Source organism: Vidua macroura, chromosome 14, assembly GCF_024509145.1.
Source record: "Vidua macroura isolate BioBank_ID:100142 chromosome 14, ASM2450914v1, whole genome shotgun sequence".
In the NCBI taxonomy this organism is placed as follows: domain Eukaryota; kingdom Metazoa; phylum Chordata; class Aves; order Passeriformes; family Viduidae; genus Vidua; species Vidua macroura.
Window position 1 is genome coordinate 4,061,303 of NC_071584.1, and position 18,354 is coordinate 4,079,656.

Sequence of the window (18,354 nt, forward strand, 5' to 3'; positions counted from 1 at the left end):
TTGTGAAAGAGTGAAAGCAACAGGTTGAAATTTACTGGTTCAGTTAATACACAGAAAATTGTGGTTAGGGTTGGAAAGGAGCTAAAAACTCCTCCCATTCCAGCCCTGCCATGGCAGGGACACCTTCCATTGTCCCAGAGTGCTCCAGCCTGGCCTTGGACACTTCCAGGGATCCAGAGGCAGCCACAGCTTCTCTGGGAATCTGTGCCAGGGCCTGCCTACCCTCACAGGCACTGTCAGTTTGCCCAGTGAGGATTAAAATGACAGAAGAGATTAAAAATACATCATTGCATTGGTTTTACTTTGCACAAATGAGACTAAATGTATAAATATATATATATATGTATAATAAAGCTGTAGGAAATCTCCAAACTGCTAACAACTCTTAGAAATGAGATAAAACAAGGATGTATTTGCTTGGAAATTTCAAATTTGCAGTTCTCTCATGATTTTCAGGTAATTCAAGAGTACTTCATGGTGGACCCTGGATTTCTCTTTTTATGAAACAAGTCCGGGTGTGCTTTGGCAAATGCTCTTTTCTTGGTCTCTCTGATACTCCTCTTGTGCTTTCTGCAGTCTTTTCCCTCTGAGTTTCCACTTGTGGAAGCAGTAGGTGATGAGGGATGTCATCACCAGGGAGAAGATGATGACCAGCACGACGATGAGGGCGATGGTGGAGGACAGGGACCCCTCCAGCTGCTCGCTCTCCGTATCCCTGGTGGAGTTCACATCAGCAAAGTTCTCATAATTTGCTGAGGCCAAAAGTGCAGCTCCAGGAGCCTCCCTCAACTTGGGCCTCATTGGGACTCGGGAGCTGTTCTCAGGATTCCTGGAGAAGCAGATCTAGGACTGCCCTGTCACCATCCAGGAGCCAGCTTTGCCTCGGGGGCTGCAGGCATGGGGGAGGCTCAGCAGTGGGGTTTGGAGGCAGGGAGAGCAGGAACTGCAGCCTGTGGCACAAAGTCTCCAGCACAGGTCAGCTTTTTCCCAGGTGCTGAGGTCAGGAATGTGCTGCCTTCTTCATCAAGGGGCAGGGAAGGCTCAGCCAGCTGCCAGTTTGGGATTGCTTGTTTTCTGCAAGAGATAATTGGAGAAAATTCAATCAGTTTTCCAGTGGTGGCAGAGCTTGTCCTGGGGCTGAAAGCAAAACAAGTGCTGCAACAAGTGTAACTTCCTATCACAGCAATTGTTTCAGTGAGAGATTTTTTTCCTTTCCCAAAATATTCCCAGAAGAGAGGGAAATCAAAGGCCTGATTTGTACCTTACCCACAGTAACAAAATCAGCTGCAAACAGGAGTTCTCACATTAATGAAGGGGTTTAACTTCCCCTCTTCTGTGTATCTGCTCTTGGACTGGGCTTGAATTTGGGATTTTAATCCTCTGGAGTTTTAGTTATAGTAGGATTGGGGTTTCCTCACTGATTGCAAATCTGGGATCTGCAGAAAGGTCCTGGGTGAAAAACCACCCCGGATTAGTGGAGAGGTGAGCTCCCCTACAGGCACTGAGCTGTAAACTGGAATTTAACCCCCCCACACCCTTCCACAGTTCTGATGGAATTTCAAAGACTTTTAAGTCATTTGCCTTTGATATGAGCTGTGTGTGACAAATCCTAAAGAATTCACTCATCTGAGCGGTTCTGAAGCCCAAAGCTGCTCTGCCCTCCCCATTCCCTCCCTGATCCAAATCCCATTTTGGAGTTAAACCTGAGGAACAAGGCTGCTCTGCTCTGGATTCCTGCTTCCAATCGGGACAGGAGGATTTGCCTCGGGATATTTTCCTCTGAGGAGCTGTAAGCACGTTCAGGGCTATTTATTTCAAACAACAGCTTGCTCCAAACCTCCTCCACCCTCCTCCCAAATGCTTGGAGGGCCAAAATTAGGATTCAGAGATCTTGGAGCATCATTGTTTGGAGATGCTGTGTTTGATAGGATGCACTTCATCCTCTTTATAGAAATAAAGTTCATCCCACTCAGGCTCACAGAGAACTGAGGGTCTCTTTTCCTAATTACCAGCACATTCTGATTAGTAATAACCACTGTTTATATAGCTCAGCATTCTGTTGGTGCTAAAAGATGTAAATAACATTTCCTGCCAGTTTGGAACAATATGTTCACAGAGTCAGAGTGGAATGGGGATTTTGAAGGAAGTTTAGAGCTCAGATTTTGCTGAGGGACAGCTAATGTAAAGCTCATTTCACATAAGGGAACAAGTGCATCTTGGATGGACTGTGGCCCGTCTTTGATGAATGCCTACAAGTGGCGCTGCTGGCAGGCCATGCATCAGGAGGGGGTGACAACAGAATATTTCAGTGTTCAACATCTCTCCCAAGTAGCCTGAAGAAAGCAACTGCAATAAAAGCACTTGAGAAGCTGAGAAATGCCCCTCTGATTTATGGAGTAGCCAAGTGCCCACCTCCCCGTGGAAGTCCAGGAGAGGGGAATGTCTCAGCACCACGGGAAATCTGATCTTGTCATACTTGCCTTAAGCTGGATCTCATCTCATCTGTGCCCACAGCTCTCAGGTTCCTGGGGGAGGAGAAAACAAAACCACAAAGTCACGATGCAGCTGGCTCTGTGCTGCTCCAGGAGACGGCAGGGATGATGTTTGTGACTGCCCCATCGGTGCAGGGAGGTGAAATTCCAAACCAAACCAGGAAAACTTTTAAATCCCAAATCTGCAAAGCTCTGCTTGGGCTTCGGCTGCATTTTGGGGAAGGAAAGTGCTTTTCTGGGCAAATCCCTTCTGAACAGCCTGAGGGGTCTGCTGGTGGCTGTGCTCTGACTCTGGAGTGACAGTGACCAAACCTGTGGGTGACAGCAGTGCCACCTCTGCTCCCGTGGGTGACAGCAGTGCCACCACTGCTCCTGTGGGTCACAGCAGTACCACCTCTGCTCCTGTGGGTGACAGCAGTGCCACCTCTGCTCCCTTGGGTCACAGCAGTGTCACCTCTGTTCCTGTGGGTCACAGCAGTGCCACCACTGCTCCCATGGGTAACAGCAGTGCCACCACTGCTCCTGTGGGTGACAGCAGTGCCACCACTGCTCCCTTGGGTGACAGGAGTGTCACCTCTGCTCCTGTGGGTGATAGCAGTGCCACCACTGCTCCTGTGGGTGACAGCAGTGTCACCTCTGTTCCTGTGGGTCACAGCAGTGCCACCACTGCTCCCATGGGTGACAGCAGTGTCACCTCTGTTCCTGTGGGTCACAGCAGTGTCACCACTGCTCCCATGGGTGACAGCAGTGCCACCACTGCTCCTGTGGGTCACAGCAGTGTCACCTCTGCTCCTGTGGGTGACAGCAGTGCCATCACTGCTGCCTGAGGGCCAGGAATGCTCCTTGCTGCTGCTCAGGGATGGATTGGGGAAGCAGATTGGAGAGCAAAGGGTGGGAGATACCCCAAAAGGTGCCAGCCATGGCTGGAGGCCACGCCTGGTGTGGGCACAGGCAGGGACAGTGCCAAGGGAGCTCCAGGGAGAAGCTCCTTCCTGGGTGCATGGGAGGGGTGGTGGCACAAGAGTGACAGAGCTGCTCCAGCCTGTCAGAGAAGCAGGCAGGGCCAGCAGAGGTGCTGTGCTCCTCTCCAGGCTGCAGGAACACACGGAGGTTCAGGACTTGGGATGATCAGCTCACACCCCATCCACTGGAATCTCACTGGCAGCACATCCTCAGGAGGCACTTCCCATTAAAATCCCCCACACCTCTTCCTCTTCCAGGCTTTAGCTGAATCCCAGCAGCAGAGAATAAATAAAGCTGAGATTGTTTGCTTGGGTTTGTGTGAGTCATAAGCCTTCAGTGGCTTTGGCCTGAGCCCTGCAAACATTGCAGTCAGGAGCTCAGGGCTGGGCACGTTTCATTCCCACTAAAATATATTAGAAAGATTCAAGTAATGACAAAAATAATGTGATTTTTTTTAATCTGGAAATTTGTCAGAATAAACATCTTGTGCAAGTACATTAGAATATCTGGAAGCTGAATTCATTTTTAAAGCTTTTAATGAAATAATAATGTTTTACCCTGGGACTTATACAAGCTCAGGCTCTTGGTGTAGCACGTCCTTGCCTTGGGATGGACTTTCCTACCCTGACTCATGTTCCCTTGTCTTTTTTAGCAAGTTATAAAGTAAAGTACAACTCAGTACAAGATGGGGAAGACAAAATCTGCTCCTTGATTTGTAATATCCTTAGGACAGGCATTGCCTTCTCTTTGTTCTCCAAGTTTGACCTTTGAGAACCTCAGAGAGAAATAGATTTTTGAGAGTTTTTTACAGTTTTAGAGGGAGGAAAGTAAGAGAGGGTTGGAAGTGATTTGTATGAGAGGAACAAAGGAAATGACAGTAAAAAACCCCAGTGTCTCAAGATGAATTCAGGTTATTGGCATCTGTCAAATACTGAATTACTGAAAAGAGATAAGAATGTTCATCAACAGCTTTTTGATTTCCCTGGGAGTCCTCCCTTTTATTAGGGCAAACCTTGCCTCTGTTTGCCAGACGTGGTAATAATGATGTTATCAGTGTTACAGTCAAGACAGAAATGGCAATTTGCATTGTATTCCTAAAAATAAATAAATAAAATAATCAAAATACTGTGTGGAAGAGCAGACTTAAGTTTTATTGGATATGGTTTGGGGCTTTTATATAGTTGGAGAAGTCTGGTTTTTACTTCAGTCCGAGTGGCTGAGTTCAGTGAATGTCTGGGATTTTCAGGTTTCTTGGAAGGATGAAGGGCAGGAATCCCACGTGAGCTGCTGCAGCTCCAAAGGGAAGCTGCTGGCACATCCCTGACCCTCGGGATAACTCGTACCTCCTGATGGGGCTGGTAAAGAACGGCTGAGCAGGACATCAAACCAAGCAGTGAGGAAACGGAACAGCCCTGCTCTCAAAGGAACACAAAAGCAGCTTTTAAGGGAAAGGTGGCTGCCCTGAAACCGCAAACCCTCCTTGGGAGCTGATAGAAAAAATCTCTTTGACAGCAGGAGAGCCTTGGGTTCTGTCTTTGTGTCTCATCTCCTCATCCTCTACTCACCGTGCTCTTCCCACTGTTGAGTTACTCCCGCGTTTATGTAACCCTAAATATATATTGATTTTAAACAAAGTTTCAGGCTTGCTTTCTTCCCTTTTGCCTTCAGCTTTCTTGTAAATCTCCCTGCTGCCTTTCAAATTGCCTCTTCCATTTTAATTGCATTAGGGAAGAATGCAGCTCCTCTCTCCATTTGCATCTTTTTGATGTGAAAACGTTGGGATGAAAGGTGTCCCTCATGCTTAAACCTGGTGTGGAAAGGGCTTTTTTTCCTCCTCCCCCTGAGCTGGGGAGCAGAGGAGACATCAACTCCAGCACTTGTGCTCAGATAAAAGGGAGTGGGAGCAGTGGAGGAGGAGAAGGAGGAGGAAGGGATGGGAGAAGGAAGAAAATGCTTGGAAAAACACAGTGAGATGTTTTAGCCTTGCTGCATCTTCTATAAACTCATAGGAACAGAAGTCCAGGCTTTGAGAGTATTTAAAATAGGCCCATAAATATATATGTATTTAATTATGGATGCTTAAAATTCTTTTGGAAATACGCAGGTTTCAAGTCTCCAAAGTGCTGCCCAGTTTAATTCCTGGGGGTTCTGTGTCTTTTGGGGTGGGTGCTGCTCTCATACTCTGCATTTGTAGTGTCACCAGGTTCATGGGTGTTCAACACCACAGATTTCCCTGCAAAGTCCTCACATTAAACCTCTTTGTGCCTCTTTCTTCTGTTTTGTTAATCTCCAAAGAGGAAACATGATCCGTATTCGATTTTTCCACATGGTCACCATAAACCCCTTGTGCTTCCACCCAGTCCCAGAACCGGCACCTTAGAGAAAGGCTAGAGCAGGCCAATTAATCTTTTCATTAAGTGTACAAAACTCCAGCCCCGCTTTTATCCCAGTGAACAAGAGATCTCTGCCCTTCATTGCTGTTCAGCGTGTTCTGCCCTTGTTATTCCTGAAGAAGAGAAAAAGGCTGGGAGTTTTGGGATCTCTCATTCCATCCCTGGCCAGATGTACGAGCCAGGGGAGAGCTGTGTTCCTAGAAAGGATCAGTATCTGGTGGGATCCTGATTCTCCCTGGGCTTGGAGAACTCTGTGTACAACAAAACCAGGTCATTTTAGAGCAGAACCTGATCCCATCTTCCCTCTGCTTGTAGGATCCTGAGCAAAACAGTCCCGTGGACATTTTTGGGATCCAGAGGGGCTGCTGTGGGCAGGGGCTGTGCTCAGCAGGGCCATAAATGCAAGGTGCTGCTTTCCTGGGCATTTGTTTGACAGAGGACCCACGAGAGGCTAATTCTGGTTATAATTTTAGTCGAGTAATCCTTGAAGAATAGATTAATTAAAGCCACAGGTGCATCTGAATTTAGGCTCTCTTTGAAGCTGATTTTCACCCCACTGATTTTCTTGGTGACCTCTGATAGTTTAATGTGTTAATTTAGCCTAAGTGTGATTTGATAAACAGCAGCAGTTTTAAGGGTGTGATCACAGCCTCCTCATCACTGCCTGGTTTGGCAAATCTCAGCTTTGCTCTGTGCAAAGCCCAAATCCCTCTGGAATGGTTCCTGTTCCCAGGAGCAAACTGCACCTCAGCCATGGACACACTGAGCATTTGATGGATTCCTTCCCTAAGCAGCCACTGGAAGGCACCTGGGCAGATATTTTAACCTTCTTGCCAAGGAAATGTGAGGAAAGTTTATTATCCTGAGCACTGGAATGCTCAGATGCCATTTTTAGGGTGGCTTTAAATCTCCATGAAATGCTCCCCAGAAGCGTAAGGACTGAGTTGGCACAAACATGTGAGGAGGAGCCATTGGGGTTTATTCCCTTCACAGTAGTAGTAATAATAATAATAATAATAATAATAATAATAATAATAATAATAATAATTTTTTCATTTAGGAAAGGGTCTGGTTTTTTCCTTCCAGGTATTCCCTTCCAAAGAGGCTTCACTGCCTTTTAAAAGCTCTGCTGAGGTTGTTTTTCTCCAAGCAGCATCACTATTCCTGCTTTTGGAAGGAATTTTCCTGCTCAGCCATTCCTGCCACAGGAGCTTCCATCACCAGCCCAAGAATACACCCTGCAAAATGGGGATTCTTTGTCCCTTTGAAATGATATTTTGTGCTTCACTCACTGCTGATTTGGTTCAAACTCATTTTTTATGCTGCTCTTCCCCTCCAAAGACAGGGGCACTTCCATCCTGTGATTACAGAGGCAGCCTGGGAATTTCCCCTTGGTCCATAATTTCAGATGTTATTCTGTGCAAACACAAGCCCTGCAGTGAGCAGTCCCTAAACCTGCACTGAGCTTAAATTGCTCAGTGATTTTTTTTTCCCATTTGCTGTTTTTAGGCTCAGTTTGCCACTAAGTTACAGGATTTTGGAGCCAGGACAAGTAGCACAGGTAGAGGTGGATGATTAATTGCTGAATTAGAAGGGAGATGGAAACTGAAAGCTGCTTAGAGATGAACTCAAATGAAAACCCCAAACCTAAGAACCCTCATGAAATACAACCTTAAGCCAATCAATGGCCCTTTTGTTCAATTCTCATTTTGTGTGCAGGTGAAGGAGGGATTTAATTCCAGCCTAACTGTGAAGGGATGAACAAATTAGATCGGGTTTTGTGTCCCCCTCCCTATTTAATCTCTCCTTTCCCATTTTCTCCTGCCCTACCAGGAGCAAGGAAATCTATTACAGCTGGGACACTGCAGCCTTTCTCTCGGATGTAAAATCTGACTGAAAGTCCTGCAGGGATAGATTTCTTTTAAAAAATACTGCAAAAGAGCAAGAGATTTGCTTTGTTTGAACATTCCAGTTTTCATCCATCTCCTTTCAAAAGAAAACTCTGCTGCTCTTGATGGACGGGCCCAGTCTAGGACTGCAATAAATTCACTGCTCAGGGAATTTCACTTTTAAATTGTGCAGGAAAAGAAGAAGTTAAAGGGTGGGAGGGAGCAGGGGCTGGGAGGGGGAGTGATGAGTGTCAGTTTAGAGGCAGCTACTTTGTCTGTGTATTTCTGGAAGAAAATCACATTTCTTTTCCCACCGCACAGACTGGGAATAGTTTCTGTGGGATCTGGGAGCTGCAGGTGAGCAGGAGCCCCCTTCCCTCCTCTCCCCAGCTGCAGCCCAGGGAGCTGAGCTGCTGTGCACTGAACTGGTCCCAGCGCCGAGGCTGAAGGAGGCAGGGAGGGAATGAAGCCTGGGAGCATTCCGTGTTCCAGCACTGCCCTTCCTTTGAGCTCCCAACCCCATTCCAGATGGGAAAAGTGATGTGGGTTTGGGGAATGGCTGGGAGAGGGCCATGGCAGCACTGCCGGGGCTGGGAGGGCATGGGCACCCCCAGGGGCTCAGCTCGGGGTGCAGGAGGGAGGGATGGGAAGGCTCAGAGATCCCTGGAGCCCGGGATGGAGAGCAGGGGCAGGTGTGCCCAGGGGTGCCCGCTACAGCTTTGGGAGCAGGGGTGCAGCCCCTGGGGAAGGGCGGGGTTTGGGAAGCTCTGGCAGCCGGGCAGGAGGGGCACCAACCCCGGAGGGTCACACCTGGCACACCTGGGGCCGGAGCAGGAGCCCGGTGGGGACCACAAATGGCCGAACTGGGGGCAGCGGGGCGGGCAGGGCAGCCCTGGAGCCTGCCAGGGACCGTGTCAGTGGCACACGCTGGTACCGTGCCGTGCCAGTCTGGCCCGTGGCTGTCCTGGTGCCGTGCCAGCCTGCACACCGGTCCCACGCTGCCTGGCGCGGTGCCGTGCCAGCCTCACAGCCCAGGCATCGCCGTGCCGTGCCAGCCTGAGTGCTGGTGCCGTGCCAGCCTTGCACGCTGGTATCTCAGTGCCGTGCCAGGCAGGTACCGCGCTGCCCGGTGCCGCGCCAGCCCGCCCCGCTACCGTGCCGTGCCATTCAGCCTGCACGTCGGTCCCACGCTGTCCGGCGCTGTGCCGTGCCAGCCCAGTGCCAGCCTCGCACACGGGATCACGGTGCCGTGCCAGCCGTGCCGTGCCGTGTCCCCGTGGGGCCGGGATGCAGCGGAGCATCCCCGGGCTCTGCCGCAGGCGCTGCCCGCGCCGGGCGATCGCCGCTGCTCCCGGAGCCGGCTCCAGAGGCGCATCCCCCGGGCAGGGGCACAGTGCCCTGGGCACCGCGGGCAGGGCACGGGGCTGCGGCTGGGGCCATTTCGGGATGGCCCCGCTGCCCTTTCCTTCCCTCCCTCCCTCCCTCCCTCCCTCCCTCCCTCCAGCGCCCGCGGCTCCGCACAAAGGAGCCCCGCAGCCGCTCACTCACCTGCTCCGGCCACGTCCTGCGGCTCCGGGGCTGTCTGCGGCTGGCAGCCCGGGCAGGGAGCCCCGAGCCCGGCCGGTGGCCCCGAGCCGACGCTGCTGGCCCGCGGTGCCGCAGCTGCAGCGAGGGGTGGGAGCGCTCCACACCCCCTCGGCAGCACCATCTGAGCCCAGCCGAATTTGTCAACTTTATTTAGGGGGAAGAATGGATCACATGGGAGCCTCTCCGAGCTGGGAGGAGCGTGCGGTGCGGAATCAGGTCACCGACAGAAACACGAGCTAGCCACAGCCACCGGCAGAGAGAGCCTGAGACAAAGGCAGGGGAGCTGATGGGAATTCAGCCGCTTTCTCCCCGTCTCTGGCCATTAAACCTGGTCATTTCGCGCTCCTTTCATCAGGTGAGGTTTCCTAATCAAGTACGAAATAGAGTGCAATGTGCAAGAAACGTTTTCAGCTTCCGAGCGCTTTTGAGCACATTCATCCTGTGGAGCATTTCCACAGCCTTTTCTCTGCCCGTTTCTGGCTCTGCCCTGCTGTGCTGCATTGATCCAGCCCCAGAGAAATGGATGCTGGACCCATTCCCAAGCACCACATCCAGCAGTCCCGGTGGAATATCCACCTCTGTCTCAAAGCTTTAATTTGCACCTCCTGCTCAGACAAAGGCTGGAGGCTGCTGCCTGATCCCCACTGCCCCACAGGCTGAGGAATCCTTGTGGAGCTGCACCTTTTCCTGCTCCTTCTCATTCATTAATGGCTAGCAAAGCTTCCAAGCACGGGTAACAAGAAATTTGCCCCTTGATTGCTGCCAGGACCGCAGCAGGATCCGTGTGACTTTTAATATCATTGTTTATTTCATCAGCACACATTCCCAAAGAGCTGCGGTGAGTCTGGGTTATTCAGAGGCCAGGATTCAAGTGTGGATCCCTAAATACACACGGATCTTGTGAAGGAGTGGGCCTGACTTTTATAGGTGCTAAGCAACTGTTCTTGTGCATTTCCATCTGCCTTGAAGTCACATCCCACCCTCTCCACCTTCCTCATGTCCACACTCTGAGACAGAAATGTGCTTTGGAAAGTAGGCTGGCTCCTTCCTCTGCTGCCAAGAGCTTTCTGCCCAAAGGAAACTCCATCCTGCCCCACAGAAAATCCATTCTGAAGCAGGACACCCGATGGAAGGGAGTTGGGAGCCAGGGGAATTGCCACTGATATGTCCAGGGAGGGTAAAAACCCAGGGGAGGGTGTCTGCTGCAGCCAAAAATGGCTAAAACAGCCATGGAACAAGTGGCAGCTGCCTACAGAGGGACTTTCCTTCCTTCAGCTTGCAGAAAATTATCCAGCCTTGGCACTTAAAGGCTGGAACAGTCAAAATGTTGATTCTTGGCAACTTCTTAATGAAGCCTCTGGATTAGAGAGGATGTAAATGAGGATATCACACCAGGAAAACAATCCTCACATCAGAGAGCACCCAAAGGCAAAACTGAGTTCCTTGGTGGGCACTGCAGTCCTGGCTGGAGCAGAACTTCCCATTTGTTGCTTTCCTCTCCCCAGAACAGGGGGAAGCTGTCCCAGGCTCCTGCTTCCCGTGGCTCCAGAGGCTCCAGGGAGTGCAGCTGCCCCTGCTGGAGGGAGAATTCAGCCCCAGCTGGTTTTCTGGAGGGCAAATCAGCAAGAGCAGGGAGCTCTTTGCAGCTTTGCTCCAGCACAGCCCCAGCCTGGGCCTGGCCCAGGGAAATGGGAGTGCCTTGGGTTGGAAATGAGGGTGTGTGTTCAATTTCCATCTGTCAGAGATGGGGCAGTTCTCTGCTGTTCACTGGGCACTTTTCTTTATCTCTCCCACAGCCAGTCCTCCCTCCAGGAGATCTCTTCTCTTCATGGGCCATTAATTATTAATTATCTCCTGTTCATGGCCAGTGAGTGTCCCTGCATGGCTGAGAAAATTCCATCATCCCATGGGGAGAGGCTCCGCCCAGGGGAGGAGCCAAGCATTCCTACCTGGATACAATCTGACCACAGTACACCACAGTAGCCTTTGCCCACTGCATTCCCAGAGGAGCAGCTTTCTTCCCCACTGCATTCCCAGAGGAAGCCCAGGCCCATCTCCAGCAGCCCTGGAGCTTCAGAGGAAAACTCCAGCCTTGTCCAGGATCCCTGCTCCAGCAGAAGGACAGCTGGCACTGCAGGAGGGCTGAGCCACCATGGAATGGGACTGGTGCCAGCACCCTGACCCACAGGCTGCCAGACCTGTTCTGACTCTGGCAGTGGTGTTTGTACCACTGCATTTGTATTTTTTAGTTTTCCTAATAAAGAGCTGTGATTCCTATTCCCATATCTCTGCCTGAGAGCCCCTTAATTTCAAAATTACAATAATTCAGAGGGAGGGTTTTACATTTTCCATTCCAGGGGAGGCTCCTGTCTGCCTTCCTTGGCAGACACCTGTCTGTTCAAACCAGGACGGGGAGATTTCCCCAGGAAAACCTGGGGGTTGGGACCTGGGCACTGTGCTCGCTGTATAGCTTCCCTTTGGCCTGGATTTCAGCCCTGGGAGGATCCATCCCTCTGCACAGCTGCTCCAGGTGTTTGAGGTTATTTTGTGACAATCTCCCTGCATTGCCAGGCAGGAGGAGACCTGCCAAAGGCTTTTCCAGCCCTGGTCACTCCTTATTTCTCTTTCATCCCCAAGTTCTTTCTTCCTCACCGACTGAAGTTTTCTGTCTCCTGCACTTCATGAAACTTTCCTTTTATATTTTTATACACTGCTGCTTGCTGAAGTGTCTGATGTCAAGTGAAAATCTATACATAATGTGTATCTAAATGCATATTTATATAAATTCACCCATATACATATGCAAAGACCTGGGAATGCAAATTCCTCCCTGTTTGCATTGGTGCAAGGGGAGTTTTTCCTCTGGTTTTATTACATTTCACTCTCCCCAACACTTTGCCAATGAGCTCAGCCTATAAGGAATGTCTGAAAAGATTTAATATATTTTTATGCTACATTTAAGCTTTTCTTCAAATGCTTGCTCTTAATCCTCTATGACTAATCCACTCAAATTCCTCACACCATCAGATTTCCACTTCCTGACTCTCCTCTATTTTAAGGCTTGCCACAGGTCAGGAATTGTGTCAATAATCTGAAGATTGTGGCTCTCAGGGAGCTGTTGACAGGGACAGTGTTGATTTGGCACAGCTCTATCTCCTCCAGGAAAACTTACATTTCCCAGAAAATTGGAAAACCTTGATTTCAGTAAGACTTTAGGAAGGAATTCTGGGCTGTGAGGGTGGGGAAGCCCTGGAACAGAATTCCCAGAGAAGCTGTGGCTGCCCCTGGATCCCTGGAAGTGTCCAAGGCCAGGCTGGAGCAGCCTGGGACAGTGGAAGGTGTCCTGGGTACAGGTGGGTGACCCAAGGAGATTTTTCCCAGGGAAATGTTGTTTTTTTCCATGTCCATGCTGCTGTCAAGGTGCTCTTCTCATGCAGAGATTGGAGCAGGTTCCTCACCTTTAATGGTCCCCATCTCCTCTTGGAGCAGAGAATCAGGAATGTGGCTTTTTCTAATCCCAACAGAGCAGGGAGGCACTAAAACCAGAATTATTAAAAGCAAAGTTTCCCATCAACACCAGACCGTCAAATTCCTCCTCACTGGATAAAGTTATAAATATTGACTGCAGGGGAAGAGCAAAATTTAGAGGCAAACAGAGTGAAAGGAAAGCTCATCATGCAGAAAGTTTGTGCGGGGTTGTTGCTCCCTTCCATCCTAAGTGGAAGGTTTGGCTTTATTAAGAGAGATAAAATTGACTTAATAAAAAAATCAGTTAAGAGCCCATAATGTAAAAGTGGCTCAGCCAGCACTGCTGATCTCTCAGTCTCAGTGCATTCAGCCTGGTCGTGAAACATGGAATGAGGTCTGAGATTCCCGAGGCATTGTTGGAATTCTCAGGCTGCTCCCCCATCTCTGAAATGGCTCCTGAGGAAAACTGACAGCTCCTGAATCCTTTATTCCAGGGAGGAGGCAGGCAAGGGGGTGTGGTAGGAGCACAGAAAATACAGAAACCTGAGGCAGGAAGTCAGCAATTCCTCATTAATGTGCCATCTGGGGAGAGCAAGGAGAACTCCAGAGGAACTGAAAGGCGTTATAGGTGATATTAATGACAGGGATGCTGCTGCCCAGGGCACAGAACTCCCCCGTGGAATTCCATGCTGCAGGTGTGCTCTGAGGCTGGAAGCCTTGAAGGATTCCTGGGAAGGTGCCTTGTGGGGGTGGGAGCTCCACAACTATCAGCAGTGCCTCTGGTTGTGACCTGGGCTGTAAGTCAGCACTTGGAAAGAGGAAATTCCCTTTGGAGGCAGATTTCCTGCTTTCCTTTGGCTCTGGGTGTGCAAAAGCAGCTTTAGAGCAGCTGGGGGTGCCCAGGTCAGGAGCTGGGGCTGCACAAACCCTTGGATCCTTGCAGACACTTCTGTTCCCGCACCATGGAACACTCCTGGCTCCGTGGCTGCTGCGTGAGGGGGAAATTCAGCTTCACAACTGAGAGATAAATCTGGATTTCCCCCGAGGTCGACTCCTTCTGTGCACGTGAATCCCCAGTGCTGGCGACTGGAGAGCTGCTAAGCTCCCTTTGCCAGATCAAAAACCTCCTGGGAAAAGCTTGGATCAAAGGATGAAGGTTCTGGAAACAGGGGCTAGAGTGCAGCTAGGACAGCCAGGCCTTGTTTTGCAGTGCTGGGATGGAAAGGCCAGGGGTTCCTGTGATGTTCTGCTGATGGGGCTCTTGTGTTGTCTGAGATGACCCTGAGGAACCCCAGGATGATCCCTGCCAGCACCACCCCTGGCATTCCTAGAATTTCCTTTTATTCCCTCTCGTCCCATGGCAGGGGGGTCTGGATGGGCTTTAAGGTCCCTTCCCACCCCACCCATTCTGGGATTCTGTGACAGAAAGCCCCTGTGGTTTCCACTTGCCTGTGCGTCCATCTCTGTTCTCTCATCCCAAGCCCAAAGATGCCCATCCCTCCTCCCTCAGCTCTCATTCCCACTGCCCGTGTCCCTCATTCTGTCCTGCTGTCCCCATCCCTGCCAAGGCCAGATTGGCTATCCCAAATTAATCAGCACTTTTACAACACAGCAGCTTCCTAACAACTTTTTCACCAGTCAGTCGAGATAAAACGGGGACAATAAGTTAATCAAAAATGCATTTGTAATGTGAACCTTGCAAAAACCAGGAATAAATTAACAACGTGTGCTCGGAGCAGAACGTGAGTTTGGTGAAGTAAAGTGGGTTAAACAAAGCAGGGAGGAAATGCTCTTGTTCTGCAATAAAACATTCAATCAGGGAGGTGCTCAGCTGTTCCTGAGTAACCCCTGAGGAGGGAAGGCACCAGAAATGGGCTGCACAACGAGAGGAAACACAGATGGAATTGCTGCTCGTTAATTTAGAATCCTCCACCCAGCCAGGCAGGGTCCTGCAGGAAGGTGTCCTCCAGCAGGTGCTCCAGGCAGAGGAGGTGGCACTGGAGGCTGCAGCTGGGGCTGCACCTTCCTCCTGGGATCTCTGACCCTGGGAACCTCCCAGTGTTCGCCTGAGCGTGTTCACCGGGCTTTTGTAAGCTGCAATGGGCTTTTGTAGGCTTTTGTAGGTACAGAAATGTTGTTCTGGAGTGGAGCTGGGTGGGTTTTCACACCCCTGCTGTCAGGGCTCTGAGGGAGAGGCAGCTGGTGTGCTAAAACAAGGGATGGACTTTGGAACGCTGCAGGGTTAGGGACTGCAGGGCTGGAGGCAGGGAGTGACACAAATGTCAGTTTTCCTGGCAGGCAGGGACACGAATGTCAGCTTTCCTGGCTGCTCACTCCTCCCACTGGAGGAGTGCTTTCTGGAGCAAAGTGTAAACATTTGCTGGGAAGTGTTTGGTGGCCCTGCTGGCAGTGGCTCCATGGGTTCTTCGTCTGATGTTCAAATACAAATTTGGGGTCTCCAGTTGCCAGCTCCGAGCTCAGCGTGGGGCTGAGGGCCAGACTGGTGGAACTGGGAAGCAGAACTGGGTGAACTGGGCTCTGCCCCCCTGTTTGGGCCAGGACAGAGGCCAGCTCCCACCTTGAGAGCCCTGTGGGGCTGAATAAAGGCAAAACACCAATATTTGGGTTCATCATTAGCATGGGCAGGGGCATGTTGGGCTGCAGGGAACAGGGCTGGTAAATAGGAACTTGTGGGGTTTCATTATTTACTTTGAAATAAATGAGGTTGTAATCCATCTCCTTAGTTAAGGAAATTGTTATCTTGGAGTCCTTCTGCTCTGTTTATTCTGAGTGTAAATGGAAAGTGATTCTTTGCTCTAAAGCTCCTAATCTCGACACAAAAGCAGGAGCAATAGGTTTAACCCCCCCCCCCAGGAAGAGCAGGAGGTGTGACACTGCAGCAAGGCCTGAAAATCAATGATTAATGCTTTGGGGGTTTTAATTAATCTCCCATTTAATAATGGAGGATCAGTGGTCAAGGAGCTTCTCCAGAGCCACTCCTGGCAGTGGGATATAAGTGGATCAGGAGTGGGAAGAGCCAAGCAGGAATGTTTTGCCCAGAACCCAGCAGGGGTTACCTGGCTAAATCTGTGGGGTCAAAGGTTTGCCTTCCTCATCATCTCTGATGAAACCTCCAAGGGCCTGAGGGGCTCCAGGAGAGCTGGAGAGGGACTGGGGACAGGGGATGAAAGGACAAGACAAAGGGAATGGCTCCCACTGCCAGAGGGCAGGGATGGATGGGATCTTGGGAATTGGGAATTGTTCCCTGGGAGGGTGGGCAGGCCCTGGCACAGGGTGCCCAGAGCAGCTGGGGCTGTCACTGGATCCCTGGCAGTGCCCAAAGCCAGGGTGGACACTGGGGCTTGGAGCAGCCTGGGACAGTAGAAGGTGTTTACAGGGCACTGGAGGGCGTTTCCAGTCCCTTTCCACCCAAACCATTCCATGATTCCATGATCAGACACCCTGGAAGCACCCCCAGCTTTAGCCCCTCACATCCATGATGGTGACATCATTGGGATAGCTTCTGTTGGCATGGGATCTCTGTGACAAACACCCCAGAGATCCCCTTGGAGGGTGTTCTGGAGCAATGGGGGTGTTCCCTCTGGAGCAGGAACCCAGGCAGTCAATCCCTGATGGCTGCAGCAGCCTCGGGGCTGTCTCAAACCCTGAGACAGGAACTGCAGCTGGAGGCAGAAATATGAAATATTAAGTGAATTTAACTGAAATGTGGAGGGATAAGGTTTGGAGAGTCTCAGACTGCCTGAGCTGCCTTGGGGTGATTTGTGGGCACAAATATCCCAAAGGAAGGGTTGTTCTGGGCAGGGCTGGCAGCCTGGGCCGTGCCCTCCCAGTGGGGCTCCCAGGAGCTCCCAGGTGGATTTGGAAGAGATCAGGAACAGCTCTGAGGGAGCAGCACGGCTCAGGCTGTGCCAGCAGCATTCCAGCACGAGCCCTTCCCAGGATTTACCCCATTTTCCTTAATTTCCAGGCACAAAGGGGAATCAGTGTGGAGCTTCCCCATGGGGAAGAAGCAGTGGCTGGGGGCTGCTGTTGGATGTTGGGAACAGATCACCTTTAACTCCCTGAAGTTCAACCTCATTTTGAGGAACATATTGGGATCCCAGGGCTGGAGCTGTGCCCAAGCTCCCTCAGCCACCTCCAGCCCCACCCCAGGCCCTTGGGTTGTTTTTTTTCAGGACCAGGGGGAGGTTTTCATCTCCTGTGAGTCACCAGGTGCTCTAGGAATGAGCCAGCTGATCCTGTTCTTAGTCACAAGGGGTGGCTTAAGGAGACTGTTCCTGTTCTTTGTTCCATCCACTCTGTTCTGCCCAAAATACGATTTCCTCTGAGCTCTTCTGAAACTGGATTTCAACTGACCAGCAGCTCCTGAAGTTACAGAGTCAGGGAATGGGGTTTTTTTGGAAGGGACCTTAAAGCTCTTCCAGTTCCACCTCTGTAATGATAATTTCAGGATTATAAAATCCACAGAATGGTTTGGGCTGGAAAGGACCTTAAAGCCCATCCAGTGCCACCCCTGCCATGGCAGGGACACCTCCCATGATCCCAGGCTGCTCCAAACCTGGGATGTTCCAAGGATTTCGGGGTCTGGGTGTCGGGGTGACCCCAAGAGTGTAGAAGTCCTCGTTTCCCAGCACGTGCAGCCAAAGAAGGAGTTGGAATGTGTAGGATCAGCTTCTCAAGGTTGTTTATTTTCCCTTACCTAGAACATTCTTTCTCTGCCCTGCTGAGCTCTGTCGTGCAAGTCGGCCATGGCATTCTGTCTGCCCTCAGGGCGGTGTTCACATTTTATACCAAAAACTCCGTGTGCCGTGTTTACAATAACGTGCCAATATCTGTCATTTATGTTGGACAGTGTGTCTCTACCTCAAACCAATAGAAAAGTGTCACCATCACAGCAAGACATGTAGGACAAGGAGAAGGAAAAGGAGAAGAAGGTCAGGACACGCCCAAATCCCTCCATCTTGTCCCCTTGAATCCCATTCTAAAAAGCCCTAAAATTCTACTTTTTCACCCTGTGTTAATTCACCTACCACACTACTCAAATCCTTGTGGCTTGTAATTCCTCATACAAAGTTGGCAGCTTTTTCCACGGGCTAAAATCGAAGCTGCAGGTGTTTTTGACTTTATGCCAAGGTCTCCAAGCCCCAGGGTCTCGAGACAGCCAGGGCAGCCAGAGGGATGTCCTGGACTCCAGCACAGGGATGGGGCAAATCCCACCTCTCTTGGCAGCCCTAAGGAGACAGAACTGAAAACACAAACCCTGGCTATTCCTGAGGGAGTGATGGGAGCACACGCGAGTTCTGCATTCCTGATCCCCGCTGGGAATCTCCATGTCCCTCCTGCTGGGAGATGCACGGGGTGCAGCAGGATTTTTGTGTTTTGTGCTGCGTTCCCAGTTTTCCCTGCACAGCAGTCCCTGCCACACTCAGAAGCACAAGGAGTTTCTGCTCCCTGTCTGCTTTGGTTTTGCTCTGTGCTGTTTCTCCTGACAGCTGTTTGATAACTCTTGTGTTGCTGTTTGGGTATCAAGCTTTAGTGCTG

The 18,354-nt window shown here is 50.7% G+C and overlaps 2 long non-coding RNA genes across 2 annotated transcripts; one reads left to right on the forward strand and one right to left on the reverse strand.

The window, feature by feature from the left end:
* Positions 1-2,480: 2,480 nt before the first annotated feature.
* Positions 2,481-9,487, reverse strand: LOC128814462 (uncharacterized). The gene is made up of 2 exons (XR_008439386.1): positions 9,286-9,487; positions 2,481-2,525 (listed from the first exon to the last, which is right to left on the reverse strand). It is a non-coding gene; the product is annotated as an uncharacterized LOC128814462 (long non-coding RNA).
* On the forward strand, positions 8,025-11,281 carry LOC128814463 (uncharacterized). The gene is made up of 3 exons (XR_008439387.1): positions 8,025-8,094; positions 9,479-9,679; positions 11,121-11,281. It is a non-coding gene; the product is annotated as an uncharacterized LOC128814463 (long non-coding RNA).
* Positions 11,282-18,354: the final 7,073 nt, after the last annotated feature.